Below are 16,209 nucleotides of genomic sequence, written 5' to 3'. Positions count from 1 at the left end.
GACCCGGAGCTTTCACTGGAAGCTCAGGTGACAGCGGTGGCGAGAAGCACTTTCTTTCAGCTTCGGCTGATCCATCAGCTGCACCCCTACCTGGAGTACGACTGCCTGGCGACAGTGACACACGCATTGGTGACTTCCCACCTTGACTTCTGTAACGCGCTCTACGTGGGGTTACCCTTGAAGATGCTCCGGATACTTCAATTGGTTCAAAATAGAGCTGCCAGGCTGCTGAAGGGGACTGGGCATTATGTTCACATGACACCAGTCCTCTGTCAGCTTCATTGGCTTCCCATTGAAGTCCGGGCCCAATTGAAGGTGTTGGTGATGACCTATAAAGCCCTTAATGGCTTGGGTTCTGGTTACCTGAAGAAGCGCTTACGTCCATATATGCCTGCCTGCCCGCCCCTTGAGATCTGCGGGAGAAGCCCTTCTCCGGGAACCCTCCGTGAAGGAAATTAGGAGGGTGAGTACTCGGAGGAGGGCTTTCTCTGTGGTGGCACCCAGTCTATGGAATGCGCTCCCCAGAGAGGTCCGCCTGGCGCTGTCGTTATTTGTTTTTCGGCGCCAGGTGAAGACCTTTTTATTCAAATGTTATTTTAATTGTTAATATTATTTATTCATTTTATTCTTTGGCCCGGGTGACTTAATTTATATTGTTAATTTATATTATTCTATTTTGAAGTTTATTTATGGTTGTGAGCTGCCCCGAGGCTTTGGCGAATGGGGCGGCATAGAAGTCTCCTAAATAAATAAATAAATAAATAAATAAAATCTATCAATTTTTCTAATAAAAAATTACTTCCTCACTACCACGATTACTAGTAACTTCAAAAGGATCTATTTGACATCTCAGAGGGCATCCTAACTACTCTACTTAGTGATAACTTTAAGCCAATTTTCTTTATACTCACTAATGTTTCATCTAACTTAAACTCCATTTAATCAAATATAGTTAACTCCATACAGTATCACATATAAACTTAGCAACCCATATAATCATATAGTCATTCATCATTTTTTAAAAATAGTAAGTTCTCCTATTTTCAATTTCAGATATAATCAGAGATATCCATTTAACAATGTTTCATTAAGCTAAGTTGTTAAGTTTTCACCAACCACATTAAATTAGCCTTTCTGTATCTCATGTGCACATACCAGCCTATTTAAATCATCCCTTTTTCAGATGAAAAGAGGAACAAAGAGAAAGAAAGAGAACAATCTTTACAGTTACAAATAACATCAAAAGCATCCATTTATCATCTCTAAAAATGGCTTAACAACTCTGTTTGGTGACTATTAATACCTATAATGAATTCTCTTATTTTCAAATACAGATAAAATCAAAAACATCCACTTAGCATCTTTAAAAGCACCATTAATTTATCTATTTGGTGATAACTAATACCTATAGTATCTTTTAGCCGAAATTTCTTTAAACTAAATTACTAATGCTTCACCAAGAACAGTAGCTTAGCTTTTCTACGTTACATATGAGCATGCCAACCTCTATGTGTCACCCCTTTTTGAAATAACAAGAAAGAAAGTTCTCTTATCTTCCCCTTCATTTTTTTTTTACACCTCTACCAAACCTTTCTGTTTTCTTTACATTATAACATCATAATATCTGAAGTAGAATTTTCAAATATAGCCACATAAACAAAGCCTCTCTTAAATGGTAACTGTTTTCTCCTTCTCCAACATAGCAAGCAAATCCAATAACCTCATGCTGATTAGCTCCACAGATTGTGCCAACTTTTCCGCTCGTACAAAAAAACATTCCTGTTATAAATCATGTAATAAATCGTATCCGCCCGTTGCTTCTTTGTTTACATTAGTATATTGTAGTGTCTGCAGTAGATCATGTGTCTTGGACTGTAGCCCAGCTATCTTCTCTTTTTCCAGCTTAACAAGCAAATCACATGGAGGCTTATTTATTCCTGATGTTTCCAAATATCCATCTGCAAGCCCATCCCATAATAATTTACTCTCCAAATATCCATCTGCTTGTTGTCTATTTATAGGTCCATCCCATAATCATTCACTTGTTATCTTCTCAGTTTCAAATTTTTCTTTTGCTTGCTGGATATTTTGCATATTCTGCTCAGATACAAATCGTTTGGTCAAAGCTTGATTAATAGAAAAAACTAACTTATCAAAGCCAACTTTTGATTCAGTTAGGAAACAGTCAAGTTGCTTCATTAAAACAGTCTTCTGTTGCAGTATTATTGCCCGTTGAGATCGCTGCAAGGCTGCTAAAGAGGTCTGTATTTCCAAAAGTGTTTTTTGAATTTCTTTAATTTCTTCCATATTAATTTCTTCCATATTGGCAGTGATTTCACAGCCTTGGCAGGGGTCCAAGAGTCCCAGGAACAAAGGCGCAAAGATGGGCGTTATTTTGGAAGTAGTCCAACACACAAGAAGGTTACTTCTATCGTTCAATTAAACATTAATTTATTGTTTTAGTTCTTGCCCTTGGAGAGATTGAAGAAAAAAAAGATCTTTTCCTTACTTACAAAGAGCTCTGTCTCTCTCTCTCTCATGTAATTCACCACCTTTCAATTCCGTGGGGGGAAGAATTCTTTCCCTCCTCCATCCGAAGGGCTTTCTGTTTCTTCTTTTATATCAATTAGCAAACAATGCAGCTTTTTCCACAGGTATCATTGCAAAAAAAAAAAAAAAAGAAAGAAATAAAAATAGTTCCCAGTAGATCTGATGCTAATAGCTAAAGTAGACTAAACAAAAAAAGTATGCTGAGGACTTAGAGAGCTGAGATCTCTCCTGTACCATCCAGCTGAGTAAAGCTTGATTTTCTCCCAGTAAGCGCAGAATTGCCATTCAAACACCTGCTGAAACTTTGCCAAGCGATCTAGCTTCACCCCTACAGGGCTTAGATTGGGCCCCCACAGCCCACCACTGGACAGTTACCAGCATGATAACGGAGCCCCGTTAATCACATGTGTCTCGTCCCGACGCCATACTTGTCTCAGCATTACAAGATAGTTCTGTAAGCAGGATCCTAATGAGCTCTGTGCACTGTATATTGTTTACACATATGCAGCATTCCATTCGTACAAGAATCATAGCAATGTAAATGAACACACAATTGCCCAACAGCTTATTCACTCAGCAGATCCATTTCCAAGCAACCCTCAACAGTAACAACTTGATCCTCAGATCTTGCCTGGAAATCAACACAACATAATCTGTTGTTTCATCGGTACTCAATTCCCACTGTTGTGCCAGTAAAGTCAGGCCTAATGCTTTTCAATCTAAACTGTACATGTGTAGTTAACTGCAATAGTAGGAGCAAACCAGGCAACCACCTCCAATCTTAATTTACTCATTTACACTTTAATGAACAGATTAGTATGCAGCATCAGTTCTGTGCTGCTGTCATGATAAAACTTGCATTTATATAACCTGTAATCAGCTACAATATGGGCTCAAAGGGAAATGATTTTAGGTTGACAGCTGCAAATATCTACTATGTATTGCATAGTTCATAGATGTTCAAAATACTTGTAGTGACATCCAGGAAGCAGGTACCATTAAGCATATGGTAAAAAAGCAATAACTGCTTGAAGGTCTGGAGGGATTTATTTATTTATTTTGCTGGAAGAAATGGGATGACATGCCTCATCCAAGGCTTTGTAGTGTCATCTATGGTGTAGGATACTATTTTCACTGTAGTTTGCATCCCTTCAAAAAAAGGTGGGTTGTAGACATAAACTGAATTCCTCCAAGTCTCCACTATCTTCCCCTGTAAACATCTGGTAATCCCTACTCACCACCTGACACTGAGTGGGTCGCAAAACTCATAGCCATGGAGTTTTAATTAGTTGTGTGATGCCTCTTTATAGCATTCTGACAAGTGCTGTAATCTCTTCATCAGACATGTTACCAGTTAACACACAACCTAAACTCAACCGCTCCATCCCACAGCTTTCTCTTCTGTCTTGAATGTAAGAAGCAGAGAGCACGAGAAGAGCCATGCTGGATAAACCAGCCTTCTGCTCACACAGGGGCCAACCAGCTGCCCACAGGATCCCCCAGCCAGGACATGTGTGTTGCGGTCCCCTCCTGCCCAAGGGCCCCCGCAACTGGTGTACAGAGGTCAGCTAATATGGTAATTTGGGCCTTCTTTCCAATGTGCCTGATAGTTTGGCAGTACTAACAGATATGGTATATATGATATATATCATATATACTCAGAGCTGTGTTTACTTCTATTATTGTTATATATATTCTCTATTACATTTTATCATTGTTCTTGCGACAGTTAATGCCATGTTTTTGTAATTTATAGGAGGGGTATTATTTGTATCTATGAAGTTAGTTATGATAAAATTCATCTTTTAAATATTTATTTCAGAGTTTCAATTTATCATATAAACTCAATTTGGGACGATTTACATGGGAACACCTAAAATATGCCATTTATTCTTCTATTAGGAAAAATAGTCTTGGACTGACAGAAATAACCATAGTTTAGAAACCAGGTTCTTAAGTGTGGAGCAGAATACCCAAGACACCAATAAATGGCAAAGGAAGCAAGAGGCCCATTCACCCTCACCTACATTTTGTTTATTGACTCCTGCTGTAGGGGCAGAGCACTGGAACCACATGCAAAAGAACTGCGTTTCAATCCTTGACATCTCTTGCTGGAAGCCCAGAGAGCCACAGCTGCTCAGGATAACCACCTTTGACCTGGGGCCTAGCTGTCATCTAAACATGTACTTAAAAACCTGTATCTTAACGTTCTGTGATGGTATCACTACTGTTGTGACACAGCTTAGATTGGGTTGCAACCAAGGATTCTGACCCACGACCTGAAGAAAAGTGGTGTAGGTGGTACTGAATTAGATGGATCAATGACCTGATTCAGTGTAAGGCAATTCTTAATCTGATGATTTGTTTGTTTTCTTCTCCCACTGAGCATTTGACAAGCCAATAGCTGTTCCTAGTTTCTCTGTGTGTTTTAAAGCATGAGTACAGAAACCAAATACAATTGAGCTGAGTTGTGCTTTCCCAGAATGGATTTTCCCCACAATCCATAACGTTGGAATCCCTCCCACTGCAGTGGATGAAAAATACAAAGGTGCAAGGCTAGCTTTTGACAGGTTATTTGTACTGTTTTTTCGTCATTACATCTATATGAGCCTGATTCTTCACCTCTACCTTGACCTGGCCTCATCACTGGCACAGGAGTGAGCTCTAAGCCTTAGCTACCCAAGAAAGGTGGAAGCTAGAGAAAACCTCTGCCACTCCAGAGGAAAGGCTTGGCAACCCAGATAGGTGGGAGGAAATGCAGCCCAAACTGATTAATACCACAACCTTAGCAGAGGCATCACTTGCAATTGCAGAACAGTTGAAGAATGCACAAATGCACATGTAGAGGCTGTGGCAGGATTAAAAAGGCTATGGATCTAAGGCAGATTGTGGGAAAAAGAGGAAAGGCAGGTTGCATACCTATAACTGTCGTTCTTCGCGTGATCATCTATGCATTCAGACTTATGGGCTTCTGCGCCTGTGCAAGGCCTGGACTGGGAAAACCATCAATAGCTCAGTGTGCTGGAGTAGACTGGAGCCTGTCCCCTTCCAGTTCCTGGGTATATAAGGGAGGGGTCCCCACCAAGTCCAGTTGCCATAGAGACTGCCATGAGTACCTGGCAGCCAAAGGGAGGTGGGCGGGAGAGAGAAGAGCTGTCAGCCCTCGCCTGAGCCTGGTGTCCCAACTGACTGACGACAGCCAATGGGGTGGAGGGCAAGTTGTGTGAATGCCTAGATGACTACTTGGAGAACAACAGGTAAGCAACCTGCCTTTCTTCTTTGTGGCCTCTGCATCACACACATGGGTGAGTAGCAAGCATACCCTTCATGGGATGGAGGGGGCTGTCATTATTTGAACCCTGCTGACAGCACCAGTCCTGTCATGCACAGACATCCAATGTGATGGCTCTGCAGATGTTGTGTAGCAGGATACTGGCTAGGAGGGCACTTGTCACGGCCTGGGCATGAGTGAAGTGTGCCCACGGGTGCTGTGAGTCTGAGGCCTGCCATCTCATATGCTAGGCAGATGGTGCTGGATGCCCACTTGGAGAGTCTCTGAGGAGAGATCAGCTCTCCTTTCCCCTTGTAGCATACAAAAAGTCGGCCAGAGTGGCAGATCAGTTTGGTTCTCGCCTTGCAGAATGTGAAGGCCTTGTGGGAGTTGAGCAGGAGCAGCATGGCTCCTATGGCCATTGAGAGGCTGGGGAAGAAGGTTGGCAGGACAATGTCCTGCTTGATGTGGAAGGCAGAGGGGACCTTGAACTGAGGGTCAAGGTAGAGCACTGCCTTGTCCCTGTGGAAGGCCAGGTAGGGAGCATCGACTTGCAGTGCTGAGAGGTTTCTGGCACAGTGGGCTGACATGATGGGACGAGGAAGGCTGTCTTCCATGATAGGAGCTGTAGGTCTATGGTCACCTTAGGTTTGAAGAACCTCTTGGTGAAGGACTGGAGGACCACTAACAGGCTCCATGATGGAGTACAGGGAGAAAGAAATGGTAAGGTTCTTGGTAGTATGAAGCATGGAGTGAAGGATTCCCAATCTATGCGATGTGCAATAGAAAAGGAACTGAGGGATTGGGCAGGAACCTCTCCCGTATATACCTGGGAACTGGAAAGGGAGAGCTCCCACCCAATCCAGCATGCTGAGCTGTTGAAGGCAGAAACTCCTATGTGTGATGCACAGAGACCACAGAGAAGAAAGTCTGGTGGTTCTTTGAAGCTACAATATAATGACAGTGCAATATAATAACAACTGACGAAGAGGTTATGACCTTGGCCAAACCAGCACGTTAAAGATATGTATGAAACAGCAGTAACTATGCCTTTCATTATTAATCTTCAGGTCCTTGGTCTGGGTGAAATAGGAAGAGATACGTAAGTAGCAGACTCTGTTCTGGAATATTTCAGCACAAATGTAGCCATATTGTTTATATTGGCAGGCTCGCTTTGAAAAAAAAAATGACTTCCCTATTTAGAATAATCTACAAAATGGTAATTTGGTGTGTCGTGTTTAGCAGAATTTCGCTTTGTTTCATTTTTTTTAAAAAACAAACAAACAAACAAATCCATAACTGTTATTTGCACAATTAGCATGAATCAAATCATGCTTGCTATTCCTACAGTAGGCCCCTTGAGACAAGGGGGATGTAACCAAGCTATTCAATTTGTCTGCATTGGCTTAGTGAAGTGGAAATGTCAAGTGCAGCTTTCACATTTATAATGAATATGATTAAAGAATGCATTTGCAAAATTATGCACTTGAAATAGGAAAATAAGATTAGAACAAAGTCTTCCAGCTGTTGGACCAGAGTTTGGAGTGGCACCATACGTTTCAGTGAAATCCAAAAATGTGGCCCTTTTTTAGCTTCTGCTGCACTTATTTTGCTTTAAGAAACAAAACAAAACATCAAGTTAACAACTGGCAGCCACCTAATGACTTTTGTTTCCAAATAATATGTGCAGTGTCCAACACTACTGGACTTTGTAGTCTGTATTTTTGGTTCAGATGTTTCAAAGAATAGTAATCATGGACCTGAAAGAAAAGGAATTGCTACACCAGCCTGTACTAAATTGGTTTGAGTATCTGCCAGGTCTAGTAATTTTGGAAACCCAGCTACAGAGTCTTGCTCAGGGTCAGCATGTAAAACTGAAAGCCACTTTGAGACAATCTATTAAGCCCTTGTCGAAAAACAGTCAAATATACCTGAAAGCTGTAGCGCCCATTCAACCTGTCTATGATGTGCTTGCTTATTTTGCTTCTGCACAAGATACAAGTTTTTAGCAGGGACTAATTTGATTAGTTACCTTTACTTATTCTGATTATTTATTCTTATATTTTGAATTTCTATGGTCTGAATAGACTCCACACAGAGAAAAACCTTCAGGGTCAGGGCTTCCTGAAGTAACTGGCCATGTTTTTGTTGATATTATGTTATTTTTTCATCGTTGTCATTTTTGTTGCTCACCACTCTGAAATCCCCATAGTGGAAAATGGAGTGATAGCTTGTAAGTAAGAAGTAAATAAATAAACCCTGTCTTAACTCCTTGCTTGCTTAAATTATATGATATTATTCCATGTTGCTTTTGCTTCCATGTTTTCATTTGTCTTAATCTATTGTAAACTAATTTGAGCACTATATGATGGGAAAATAGCATATACATCTTCTAATAATATATTTTGTTCCCCTCTTTAATTTACAGTAACTGGTAAAGTATCTGGCTATTCAGTACCCCAATGAATCCAGCTTATTTTCATGGGGGGATCAGGTGCCAAGGAATGAAAGCACTGTGTAAAAAACTAGATCTACTTTTTCCAGCCTGGTGCCTAAAAGAGGTCTACAGTTCCCAGCATTCCTGACATCCAAAACATCTGGGCAGCACCAGTTTAGTGAAGGATGAACCAGATGTTCAATCTGCCTTTTTCATATTCCTGGGATTCTTCCCCACTTATTGTCTGGGATCAAGTATTTCTAGTTGAAATGTTAAGTTCTGTGGACTATAAATAAGTTTAATACAAACATTCTAATAGTTGGAAATGGGATTACCCATCCTTTGTTTGCCTCTGATTTGCAAAAGTCAAGCCAGGAGGCAGAGGAGAAGCAGCAGTTGTGGATGAGGATGCTCAATTTTTCTTCAATAACTATGCCTTTGCGATATCCCTGGAAGTCTGAGCTGCTTTTCCCCAGTTGATTTGGAAACCTGCACTTGAAACCATTCAAGGATAAATGTGGCCATGAATACACAGGAAATGCAATGGCAGACAGAGAGAAGGAAGGAGAATCTAGCATCTTGCTAAGCATCTCGTAAGCATGTCAGCAACATTGTCTAACCAGGCAGAACCCAAAGAGAAAGTCCCATCACCAAGGTTTTGACGTTCAGGTGCTTGTCATGAGTCCTCATGGCCAAACACCAAAGGAGAGTCCAAAACTGCAGGAATGTGTTGAGTCTTATCAGTAAACTGATCATTTGTAAAGCTGATGCGTCAACTGCCCATTCAGAACCAATCCACTCTAAAACACCCTGCATTTCGGCAAGGATAGCTCAAAGCAATATTTACTTATTGTTGGGAAAATCTACTGTGAGGCTTGCTGCTAAGCTTGGAAGAAGCAAAGAAGTTCCTTGCTAATGAAAATGTTGCATTGCTCTGACCTGTGAGCACCGGCTCCACTGCACCACTGACTACGAATCAGTGGTGGCTCATATTACACCTTTCTATTTGTGCACTTTCTGTTGCACTTTGTAACAGCCAAGTCACATAGAGTGTTTAATGCAAGGAAGGAAGGAAGAAGGAATGGGATTCTCAAATCGTATGGATGCAGAGAAAAGGCCTTGAAAAAGCTCCTTTAAAACAAACAAACAAACAGATAAATAAATGATGGATTTGTTTGTGGGTGTGTTCTACCCAGCAGCATTCACAGAATTTTACAGGAGAGGAAAGGATGACTTCATCTTCCATTTGTAGCCCTCTTAAGCTTTCTCACTGCTTCCTCCAACTTTTTTTCTGACCACAAAAACTCATTAATAACAGAACAGCTATGCAATGTCTTTTGACTGGTAATGCTAGGAGCCATCTTGTCTAGAAGAATCATGTATGACTCTTAGGTCATGTGCTAATTTTCCCTTATTTTTATTTTTTTTATTTATTTATACAATTTGTATGCTGTCCAATTCCCTGTGTCTCTGGATGTCTTACAGCATAAATAAATTGACAACCCACTCTGGCTGCAGGTTAATGAAAATACAACAGTAAAATTCAATATTAAAGCATATTAAAATATTGGTTAAATAAAACGGTCTTAACCTGGCACCATATAATGACGGCACCAGGTGGACCTCTCTGGGGAGCACATGCCATAGACGGGGCGCCACCACAGAGAAGGCCCTCCTCCGGGTACTCTGTCTCCTAACATCTTTCACAGAGGATTCCTGGAGGAGGGCTTCCGTTGCCAAACTCAGGGGGCAGGAGGGCAAATAGGGAAAAAGGCGTTCCCTTAGGTATCCTGGTCCCAAGCAGTTTAGGTAATAACCAGCACCTTGAATTGAGCCCGGATTTTGATGGGAAGCCAATGGAGCTGGTAGAGGACTGGAGTTATATGAGAATAATGCCCAGTCCCCGAAAGCATCCTGGCAGCTCTATTTTGAACCATCTGAAGTATCCGGACTGTCTTCAAGGGCAGCCCCACATAAAGCGTGTTACAGAAATCCAACCGGGAAGTAACCAATGTGTGTGTTACTGTTGCTAGGCAATCCTCCTCCAGGTAGGGACGCAGCTGATAGATTAGCCAAAGCTGAAGGAAAGCGCTCCCCGCCACCGCCGTCCCTTGGGCTTCCAAGGACAGTTCCAGGTCGAGGAGCACTCCCAAGCTGCGGACCCTGTCCTTTAGAGGGAGTGCAACCCCGTCCAGGGCATTTATACATCTTCTAAAACTGTTACCACATTTTCAACATTAAGCAAATCTAATGTTTCAACATTAAGCAAATACAAAGAAGAAATAGCAACAGATTTGTTTTTACATTTGTATACCACTCTTTCCTCCAAGAAGCTCAAGGCAGTATATATGGTTCTCTCCTCTTCACCATCTCAACAAACCCCGTGAGACTGATCAGTGACTAAACTGAGAGTCAGTGACTGATCCAAAGTCACCCAGTTAAGTTTCATACCTGAGTGGGAACTTGAACCCAAGTCTGCCAAGAATTTATTCATATGCATTCCATGCCCTTTTCTACTTCCCATCACTAAATATTTTTCCACTATTTTTCCATCTTATTTCTGTTTTATTGTGATAGTTACTGACGTGATAATTTTACATGTCTATCTTTCTTCTAGCTTCTCTAGCCAACATGGACCATTTCAAGGAGCTACTGGAACTTGCAAACTGCAATCGCAAAACAAACTAAAATTATACAAAAGGGACTCCAAATAAGGGGGGAAAACCCATGAAACTCTCATGCCACTCACCTGGAAGTAACCCTATTGAATGCAATGACGCTTACACAGACATGTGCAGAATTTTTCTGCTATACAGCTAGGTGCCTGCCACATGCAACACCTTCCATTAAAGGCAAAATAATATTTTGAGCACTTAGTCTGTAAAGTAGGGTACAATCCAATGCCTAACTTCAGTCCCATTCATTTCAAAAGGTTTACTTTAAGTAGGGTTATGATAAATTTTACTCATGGGTTGGTGATAATAACTGACATCTTGATGCTGTCACTGATGCTAAGAAAGGGATACTCAAGAGTAACTCCAAAGCAAAGAGGCCCAACTGGCCATCTCCTGCCACCCAGCTCACATATTTTAGAAGTCAGGTCTGAATCTAGCTCAGCCTTCCCAATCTGGTATGACTGATGTCTTTAACTGCAATACCCATCACGGCTATGCAGGTTGGGGCTGATGGAAGTTATAGACCAACACTTATGAAGGCCATTTCTCCTTGATTTCTGCTTGGCTGAACATGATAAAGTCCCAAGTAACTATAAAGCCCCTAAGCCCCAATATTAGATAAACACAATAAAGCCCCAAATCACAGGGCACTAGACTCAGAGTGGTAAAGCATGCCAGCTTCTAGTCCAACACATGAACTTCTGTGCGTACTAAGGATTTTTGCACTGTCTCCATCATAATAATTTTAAATATTACCTATCGTGTAAAGGCCCATTCATAGTGCCAAACATGTTGCAGTTAATTCAGTTACAGATCTAGGCATTCAGGAATTCCTGGTGATAATATGTATGTATATATGTATGTATGTATTTATTTAGAAAATTTGTAGGCCATCCATCACTGTTGTCTCTGGACAGCTTACACCATTATTTCAAATCCTAAATAAAATAAATTAACTATTCCACAACTGAGCATAAAACTAATCTATTTAAAATAAATAAAATACATCTAATACAATTAAATTACTTTATGTTAAAATATTGGACAAATAAAAAGGTCTCGACCTGGCGCTGAAAAACATATAATGATGGCACCAGGAGGAACTTTCTGGGGAGCACATTGCATAGTCGGGGCGCCACCTCAAAGAAAGTTCTCCTCTGAGTACTCTGTCTCCTGACATCTTTCAAAGATGAGGGCCTCTGCTGCCAATCTTAGGGGGCGGGAGGGCATGTAGGGAAAAAAGCGTTCCTTTAGGTATCCTGGTCCCAAGCCATTTAGGGCTTTATAGGTAATAACCAGCACCTTGAATTGAGCCCGGATTTCGATGGGAAGCCAATGGAGCTGAGAGAGGACTGGAGTTATGTGAGAATAAGAACCAGTCCCTGACATCATCCTGGCAGCTCTATTTTGCACCATCTGAAGTATCCAGACTGTCTTCAAGGGTAGCCCCACGTAGAGTGCATTATAGTAATCCAAGAGGGAAGTAACCAGTGCGTGTGTCACTGTTGCTAGGCAGTTCTCCTCCAGGTAAGGATGCATCTGATGGATCAGCTGAAGCTGAAGGAAAGCGCTCCTCGCCACTGCCGTCACCTGGGCTTCCAGGGACAGCTCCAGGTCGAGGAGTACTCCTAAGCTGCGGACCCTGTCCTTTAGAGGGAGTGCAACCCTGTGCAGGGCAGGGCCCAAGTCACTTACCCAGAAACTCGAATCACCTACCAACAGGACCTCCATCTTATCTGAATTGAGCTTCAGTTTATTGCCCCTCATCCAGCCCATTACCTCGGACAGGCACCAGTTCAGGACAGGTAACAAATAGGTAACTAATAATAGGTAACAAACAACCACAGACATCTAATAATGAGACAGATCCAGCAAGTACAACAGCATTTTCATTCTATAACAGAAGATTTATAGTTGTATGAAAAGATCTCGTTTGAAGATTTCTGAAATATATTACATTAATTCAATTTCTTTTAATTATCCAATTTTGATTTTTTTCTTTCATTACCCAGGCTTGTGAACTTTATGGAAAAGCATAAGAAAACAAATCACTTGTGGCTTGACAATTGTTTTGTGAATGTTTATTTGGTATTCTCTAGAGTTTTTTCAAAGTTCTCAGGTTTAGTAGCAAGATCTGCTCATCTCATTTATCCTCAGACCAAACGCTGCCAGTGAAATAAGAACAGAGCTAAAGCAGCCACTTCCATCATAGCAGTTTCTGGTTGTACTGAAGAATTGGATTACTGAAGAATTGGATGTGGTCTACGACTTCCCCTCTTCTCTTAAGCCCCAGATCTTTCCCACATACCGTATTTTTTGCTCTATAAGACGCACTTTTCACCCCCTCAAAAGTAAGGGGAAACGTCTGTGCGTCTTACAGAGCGAATGTGTGTGTGCAGTAAGTCTGTCAGATGTGCAGCCCATGGGGAAGTGATGGGGAATGTGCCGGTGATTATGTGCCCATTTGATTCAGAATATATATTTTTTTCTTGTTTGCCTCCTCTAAAAACTAGGTGCGTCTTATGGTCAGGCGCGTCTTATAGAGCGAAAAATACGGTATGTCCCTGGGCTCACTGTGTTAGCACAATAGCTAGCAAGACTTACCAAGATTCTTGGAAACCTGGGCTTTGGAGCCAGAGCATTCTCTCTGGTTAATGCAAGGTCAAGATTAAAGGCCAGGCCACAGTTAAGTTCTATGTTAAAAGGTCTTGATGGAGTGGGGTGGAAATGAGCCTGGTTGAGGAAGAGACATGCTACCTATACATGATTAATGTGAGTTCAAATAATGCAATAGTTGATTTAATGCAAATTGTAAAATGATACCAGGTCACATTTAATGCAACTAAAATTCAGTTAATGTGAGGCTAGTGCATGTGTAGCTGAGGTTACTGAATTACTGTGAGGGCTTTAGACACTGCTGCTTCAGTGTTTCAGTGTACCTGTCTCTGAACTCTATGGTTTCTTTACACTACTTTGCACTTTCTCCTTTTCATAGACCTAAGCAAATAAAGATAGGAAAAGGCTTTCGTGCATGTTACGGAAAAGCTGGTGAATCATAGATAAGGAAGTAGCAGCAAAATACATTGGCTCAGGCAGACACTGAGAGGCCAGGTTTATCCCACAGACGAGATGTGTGCCATTAAAGCACTTGTATTTTGACTGTATCGATTTATAGTGGACAGTCTGCTGGGCCACGCACAAACTACATCAATGTTATGCTATACTGCGTAAAGGATCTAGTTCCGTAGGGTGTATAACAGCAAGGTTCCCTGTAACTACTCTGTTGTTGTTAACAATAAATTTAAATTATAAGTACAGTCAAACCTCAACTTTTGTGGGTTTAACTTTTGCGGATTTGATTATTCATGAGTTGCCGTAAGAAATTAAATGGGATTTGTTTTGGAGTTTTGCAGCCTACTGCAGAAAATCACAGATGATGGATGTAGAGTAGAAAATATCCAATATATACGGGTATTCTTCTGAAACATACTTCCTGGTCACTTGTTTTCCACTTAATATAAAGCAACCCTTGAAACCAGAAATAGAAAAGCAAAGTCTGGCGGTGGTCTTATATAGCGGTATCTATGGTATATTAAGAAAAAAGAACAGTGGGTGCAAAGACAGAGAGAGGAGGAGAGGAGAAGTGCTCCAGTACCCATTTGGTCAACAGTATTGAGAGTTAAGGTTTGTGGGGGACGGCTGGAGATATTTGTGGTTTTTCCACTTTCATGGGTATCCTGTACCCCTAACTCCCACAAATATGGAAGGCCAAATGTATATTCTTTTTATTTTTATTGTACTATTTTATTAATAAACATATACAAACTGATTTCCATCAAGCTGGAACCAATCACCAGATCTTACATAGAACTGTAACTTCAAATACTGCGAATTCAAATAATGCAACCACTTCTTAGGTTTCATTATCTACACTGGAAAAGACCTACAGCAACTAGTCAGAGGCAGACTGTGCCTGGATAAGAATCTTAATACTTTGTAAAACTTTCAGACCAGACTTCCTAAACCCCATCTCCTCCAGGACTTTAGACATCATATCCCATCAGCCCCAGCTGTCATGCCTGGCACTCAGTGATGCAGGAAGTTTTAGGAGACCACCAGGTTAGAAGGAGAACTGCAGTCTCATCATAGCAATAACATACAAGGATACTGAATTTCAGCAGACTCGCAATTGGCAGATAGAAGCAAGGTTCAGACCTCATAAAGTAAGGTCTTCCCTTCCTTTCTTTTTATAAGAAAAGTGATGGCAGGCAGCAATTTCTTGTAAAGGTTTGCGCATGTGACATAAAGAGTGAAGGGAGGAATGAGGCTCTGATAAGACATAATAGTTTTGTCAGGGAAGAACACAGTGTAAAATGGCGCCATCTGCTTTCATTTCATAAAGGGTTTTCATTTCATTTCAAATAAAGGGAACTGAGTGATAACCTATGTATAACAGTGACAGAAGAAGCTTATTAAATTGTGGCGTCTTTTGGCAGCACCGTGGAAGGAAGAAAGCAAAAGTAGGAATTTAGTTTATAGAGCACATTATAAATGTAGTGTCTATATACTTTATAGCATTTCTCAGAAATTGTGTAATGCTTCACCTTCTAGGGAAACTGCTATCATTATCTCAGAAAAGTCTGTCATATTAAATGATTAAGAATATGCAGTGCAAGGCAGTACCTGGCTGAGATGCATTTGGGTATTTTCTGCCCCTTGCAATTGCCTTGGGAGAGATGGCTAATGCACCCAGAGAGGACCCGATGAAAAATGCCTTTTAATGGTAATCCTATCCATGAATGGACACTTCAGCATGGCAGGGCAGGTTTCAGTGGCTGACGTGCAAGGTGACTTGGTAATTCCATGAGCTAAATGACAGAGCACTCTCATCTCAGAAGTGCCCCTCCTGGGCTCTTGTGGCAGGGCAGAAGGAAGGGTGGAGGATTTTTTTTATTTTTGCTTTTTTCATCCCACTTCCCCATCCTTCCATGAAGGTTTTATTTTTGTTAAATAACAAAAATATTTAGAGTCTACCTAGTACTAACCCTGTGCCAGGAGTGGGACAGAGCCTGAGAAAAGCACCCGGAGGAGGGCTTTCTCTGCAGTGGCGCCCCATCTATGGAATGGGCTCCTCAGAGAGGTCTGCCTGGCGCCGTCGTTATTTGTTTTTCGGCGCCAGGCTAAGACCTTTTTATTTAAAACTTATTTTAACTGTTAATTATTTATTAACTAGGGGTTTTTTTAGCCAAGAATGCACTGGGGGGGGGTGTTATTTA

General features: G+C 41.2%; 1 protein-coding gene across 1 annotated transcript in view; it reads right to left on the bottom strand.

The window, feature by feature from the left end:
* NALF1 (NALCN channel auxiliary factor 1) overlaps nt 1-16,209 on the bottom strand; it is a 480,732-nt gene that overhangs the window by 95,975 nt on the left and 368,548 nt on the right. The window lies entirely within an intron of this gene.

This window comes from Varanus komodoensis, unplaced genomic scaffold (assembly GCF_004798865.1).
Source record: "Varanus komodoensis strain SLA01 unplaced genomic scaffold, ASM479886v1 scaffold2, whole genome shotgun sequence".
Taxonomy (NCBI): Eukaryota; Metazoa; Chordata; class Lepidosauria; order Squamata; family Varanidae; genus Varanus; species Varanus komodoensis.
Note: the sequence above shows the minus strand (reverse complement) of the source record. Positions and strands in the feature narration are given on the sequence as shown.